This window comes from Coturnix japonica, chromosome W (genome assembly GCF_054131305.1).
Source record: "Coturnix japonica strain WE chromosome W, WE-NBRP24, whole genome shotgun sequence".
Classification (NCBI taxonomy): Eukaryota; Metazoa; Chordata; class Aves; order Galliformes; family Phasianidae; genus Coturnix; species Coturnix japonica.
The window spans coordinates 32,848,505-32,854,615 of NC_140701.1; positions in this window are offsets into that span (position 1 = coordinate 32,848,505).

Below are 6,111 nucleotides of genomic sequence, written 5' to 3' on the forward strand. Positions count from 1 at the left end.
CATTGTGTGCACGGTGATTTCTCAAATAAGACATGATTTGCAGCATTTCCTTTCCAAAAAGAATTGAAGGGGGGGAATAAAGTGGGGAGGAGAGAGATAGATTACAGCTGTATCTGCTGATACATCTTTGCCTCATAGCAGGAAATAATCAAACACTTGTCTTAGTTCCTGGTGTTGTGCAAAGAGGAGCTCCTCATGAAAGATGAATTTCTTCCTCAAGTTCTATTGATCACAATACCGGTCTGTTTATCAGTTTTCTGTTTTGGACCCCTCACTGTAAGAAAGATATTGAGGCCCTAAATCTTGTCCAGTGAAAGGCAACAAAGCAGTGAAGGATCTGGAGCATGTCTTATGAGGAGTGGCTGAGGGAACTATGAATGTTTAGTCTGAGGAAGAAGAGCCACATAGGAGATCTAATTGCTCCCTACAACTTCCTGAAAAGAGGTTGTAGCAAGATGGGGATCTACCTCTTCTCCCAGGTAACAGTGATAGGATGAGAAGTCATGGCCTCAAACTCTGTCAGTGATGATCAGGTTGGACATCAGGAAAAAATTATTCTCAGAAAGAGTGTTGAGGTATTGGAATAAGCTGCCCATGGAGACACCATATCTGGAGGTGTTCAGAAACACGCAGATGAGGCGCAGGCAGGCATGGTTTTGTGGGAATGGTGGTGATGGGCTGATGGTTGGACTAGATGATCTTAGTGGTCTTTCCAACCTTAATGATTCCATGATCCAGTGATTCTGTGATACATGTGTTATAAAGCCAAACATTCTTATTCTCTCTCCCTTTGACACAGAGATATCAGACCCATACATGTCATACACTCTACACAATTGCCCCTTTTCCAGTCTACTGGTACCTGGGGAAAAAATCCCCACCATCTCTGACCGCATCAGACACGATTCTGAGACTCCTGAAAGCAACTACAAATCTTGATGTCTTCTTTGTGATGTATTTCTTAGGCCTGGGATTGCAGATGGTCACTTCCGCCAAACTGCACCAGCTGTACCTTCCTCTCTCTATTAGGGTTAAGGTGGGCAAAATTAATCTGGGCAGTTCTTTTTTTTTTTTTTGAGAACCAAAGCAATAATATTTTTGTTTATTTATTTATTGCTTACATTCCACTGAATGCAGCAAGAATATTCAGAAATATAAGTGTGAGGTGCCACTTCTCTCTTGCTAGTGTAAAAGCAGATCAAACCTCTGCAAATCAGGAACAAAAAGAGACAGATTTTGCAGAGCACTCCATAGCTGGGACTGCAGGAGGGCTTAGCCTGCTGTGCATATCAAAGTTTCTCTTGTATGCCTGGTCTCACTGCAGCTTTAAGAAATTCCCGAGGAGGGGAGCTGCCTTAATAGCAAGTTGTACCACTTTTAAAGCTGCGTTTGTATCGCTCACACAGCAAGAGCTCTTGTCACATGGAAGCCATCGAATGAAAACACTGACATGGCAAGAGAATAAGGTGAGATAATGAAATGAGAAATTAAGAGCATGAAAAATAAATGCTCTAGAAAAGCTGACACTTCATAACACTTCAAGTGAACACTTATCTGTATTTCAAAGTCGACTGATAAGAAATTATTTGCTTTTCTTATGTAACAGAAATAGATAAAGAATTCTGTTTGGACAGGAAAAGATTCCACTAGGCTGCAATTTACGTATGAATGCTCAATATTTAAGGAAATTGCTTCTGTTACTTTGTCTTCTGGCATAAATTTATGTTAAAGAGGGATTCATTAGAAAAAAACCATGCAGCACATGAGCTCATCTCAAATCATCCTGATCTCTCCAGGCAGGTGTTTTGCATCCTATTAGGAGATGGCACATTGAACTGCAGGAAGCTTACCACATGGATTGTGTTGTACTCCCCTAAAAACACAGCACAAAGATCTCACCCCTCCCCCTCGAAACAAGTTTCCATTTGCTGTACATGCACTCACTGTGTAGATAGTCATTCGAGCTACCAGGCATGTAGTTGTCCAGAGATTAATGACTTGAACAAGGCTTGTGAAGGGCTTGGAGAATATGCCCCACAAGGAGCAACTGAAGGAACTAGGGCTGTTTATTCTGGGGAAAAGGAGTCTGACGGGAGACCTTATTGCTCTCTGCCAATATCTGAAAGGTGCTTCCAGCGAGAGCAGGGTTGATCTCTTCTCACTGGTGGGTGACAGGACGAGAGAAAATGGCCTCAAGGAGCACCAGGGTAAGTTTAGGTTGGATATCAGGAAAAGCTTCTTTACAGAAAGGGTTATTAAGCACTGGAATAGGCTCCCCAGGGAGGTGGTTGAGTCCCCATCTGTCACGGTTTTAACGAGAAATCCACCTGCATCCGTGACAGGGGCCGTGGGCCCCGCAGGGGCCCTATGCCGAAAAGAAAGAAAAAAAAAAATTAATTAGGAAAAGAAAACAGTGGCAACGATCTAAGGAGGCACACTTATTTACTAAATACTATATCGAAATACAGGATAACACAATATAATACAATATAATTGAAAATTGAGCTAACGAATCAAGCAAAATAGGAGAGAGGATGAGTCCCGTAACCGAGAGGCCTACTGTGAAATCTAGGCGAGACGGCTGAAGGCTCCCACACACTCCCCTGAACGCCAGAACTCGAAAGACGTCAGTCTATTCTGCGACCGAGTTAATATAGAGTCCAGGTCCCGTGACTTATCGTGTTGTTCTCTGGGAGATGTAGTCTTCTTCTGTAAGTTGCAGATTCAGTAAAATTATTCATGCTTTATATGATGTTATGATGTGGAATACTGATAGCAAAATTACAAAATTATTAAACCATGACAGTCTGTCTGGCAGGAATAGTTATAATCTTTCGTTTTTCTCCCTCCTTGTCTGCTGAACTGTTTGTACCTTTGAAGGTCTTTTGCTAGTCCGAGCAAGAATGTCTTTATTTTCTGCCATTGGTTCCTGCTGTGTGTCCTCTATTAATGTCATACGTTTTTACCCTGTTATTTAGGGAAATTAACAGTGCTTGCTTTAAATCACACCTCTTGGATGCAGTTAACACAAAACCGTACTGTAGCTCATAGAACACGACGTATAAAGGATAGAGTATAAAGGATTTACAAAGGGCTGTGATGACGAAGTCCAGTTATGGAGTGTTTCCACATGCATTTTCACTTGAGCTGCTTGTCTTTGTATGCTTCTCAATCTGTGCACCTTGCTTCTTAGGCTGTCTACAGCAAAGCTTAAATCAAATGATGACTAACACTTTTGATATAAGATAGTAGGGTTAGAATTTGAGTTTGTTGTAGTAGGCATGAATGAACACTCGGGCTGTGACGTGACAGGACCTCCCCTGCTCTGTGATGGGCTATTATTATGCATAGCTTAAGGGGGTGTAGACGAAGTAGAGCCTGTATATAAACAAACACCACAAAAGCAATAAAAGAAGCCATTTTTCACTGTTCATGAAATTAGTGTCTGTGTGTAGTTATTAGTCTTGACCTGATAATTGGTCACTTACGCAAAGCAGAGCATGAAGAACATGTAGTCTTAGATTCTACAATAGCTGCGTGCTTCTTCGGGAGGCAAGATCGTAAAGTCATTAACGATCGTAAAGCCTTCACCCCTCACTGCAAGAAAGGCATTGAGGCTCTGGAACGTGTTCAGAAGAAGGCTACGAAGCTGGTGAGGGGTCTGGAACACAGGCCTTATGAGGTGAGGCTGAGGGAGCTGGGATTGTTCAGCCTGGAGAAGAGGAGGCTCTGGGGAGACCTTCTAGCTCTATATAACTTCCTGAAGGGAGGTTGTAGTGAGCTGGGGGTTGGCCTCTTCTCTCGTGTAATTGGTGATAGAACTAGAGGGAATGGTTTTAATCTGCGCCAGGGGAGATTCAGGATGAACATTAGGAAGTATTACTTCTCGGAAAGGGTAGTCAGGCATTGGAATGCACTGCCCAGGGAGGTGGTGGAGTCACCGACCATGGGGGTGTTCAAGAAACGTCTGGATGTTGTGTTGATGAATATGATTTAGCCGGGAAGTATTGGTAATGGTTGGACTAGATGATCTTCTAGGTCTTTTCCAACCTTGATAATTCTGTGATTCTGTGAAGAGAGCTGGTTGCTCTAAAAGAATGAAGTCTTGAGGGCACAGGAGCAGGCTGTCCCCTGAGCCGCAAAATGAGTTGGCGGGGAAGAAGACTGGCATGAATGAACAGGGAGCTATTCTTGAGGCTCCAGGAGGAAAAGAGAATCTACAGCCTGTGGAAGGAGGGATGGGCAACTGAGAATGAATACAAGGAAGTTGTTAGGATGTGTAGAGTTGAAATCAGAAAGGCAAAAGCCCTGCTAGAATTTAACCTGGCCGCTGGGGTGAAAAGGAATAAGCAAATATTTTATAAATACATCAACAGTAAGAGGAGGACAAAGGAGAATATCCACTTTTTGCTGGATGAGGCTGGGAATGTGACCACTGAGGATAAGGAAAAGGCGGAGGTTCTGAATGCCTTCTTTATGTCTGTCTTTAAAAATCAGACCAGTTATCCTCAGGGTACTCCTCTCTCTGACCTGGTAGCCTCGGCTGGGGAGCAAACTAACCTCCCTGTGATTCTGGAAGAAACAGTCAGAGACCTACTGCTCCAACTGGACTGCCACAATTCCATTAGGCCGGATGAGATCCACCCGAGAATGCTGAGGGAACTGGCGGAGGTGACAGCCGAGCTGCTTTCTATCATCTATCAGCGCTCTTTGTTGACTGGTGAGTTCCCAGAAGACTGGAGGCTCACCAACGTGACTCCCATTTACAAAGAAGGTTGTAAGGAGGATCTGGGGAACTACAGGCCTGTTAGCCTGTCCTCGGTTCCAGGGAAGGTTATGGAGCAGATTGTCTTGAGGGAGATCATGTGGCATGTGCAGGATGGCTGGGGTATCAGGCCTAGCCAGCATGGGTTCGTGAAGGGCAGGTCCTGTTTGACCAATCTGATCTCCTTCTATGATCTAGTGACCCATCTGGTGGATGAGGGAATGGCTGTTGATGTGGTTTACCTAAACTTCAGCAAAGCCTTTGACACTGTCTCCCACAGTATTCTCCTGCAGAAGCTGGCAGCTCATAGCTTGGATAGGTACACTCTTGGCTGGGTAAGGAGCTGGCTGGAGGGCCAGGCTCAGAAAGTTGTGGTGAATGGAGTTCAATTCAGCTGGCGAACGGTCACGAGTGGTGTTCCCCAGGGGTCAATGCTGGGGCCTGTCCTCTTCAACATCTTTACTGATGACCTGGATGAGGGCATTGAATGCACCCTCAGTAAGTTCGCGGATGACACCAAATTGGCTGGGAGTGTGGATCTGCCTGGGGGTAGCGAGGCCCTGCAGAGGGATCTGGACAGGCTGGAGAGCTGGGCCGAAGCCAATGGGATGAGGTTCTGAACAGTGAAGCAGAAAACAGATGCTCTGCTGGAATTCAGAATAAAGGGGGGCTACAAGGGGGATAGTTAAAGGTAGTTTACAGAAAATGATTTAGTTAGTTAGAATAACAAGGAATGGAGACAATGGGTCTGGGAGAGCAGGAAGGATGCAGATAAGGAGTGAGAACTCCCTGAGACACCTGGCAAGGAGGGGATTAGGTGTTGTAAATATCAAAAGAGGAGTTGCATCTCCCTGACAAGATGGGCGATAACAAGAGGGGGTCTGCATGATAAAGAATATGTATCAGAATTACGGGAAATCAATGACTATGCATGAGGTGTACCTATATCTGTATCACGGTTTTACAAGTCGGTGTGCAAGTTTGGAGGAGCTATCCCCCTTGCACCCAGCGCTGTGCAACGCTGGAATAAACATACCTGCTTTATAACCCATCTCTGGATTATAGAGTTTGATTCCGCAAGTCATTTTGGCGACCACGAAGGGACCCTCTCTGTTTGGCTGCAGGACCGGCTGAGAGGGGGGACACCTTTGGCGCGCCCCGAAATTTCTCGGAAGGACTCCCTTCCCTCATCCGATCACTGCGGGAGCAGACAAGGACCCTCTATCGGCGGATAAGGTATGTTTAATGGGTAAAGGGGAATCCGTAAGTCGTGAGGAGACGTCCTACGCGGGAGGTGTGAGCTGTCAAGCTCTTCCCTTTGGTAAAGGGCCCGGGTGGTTGGTTGT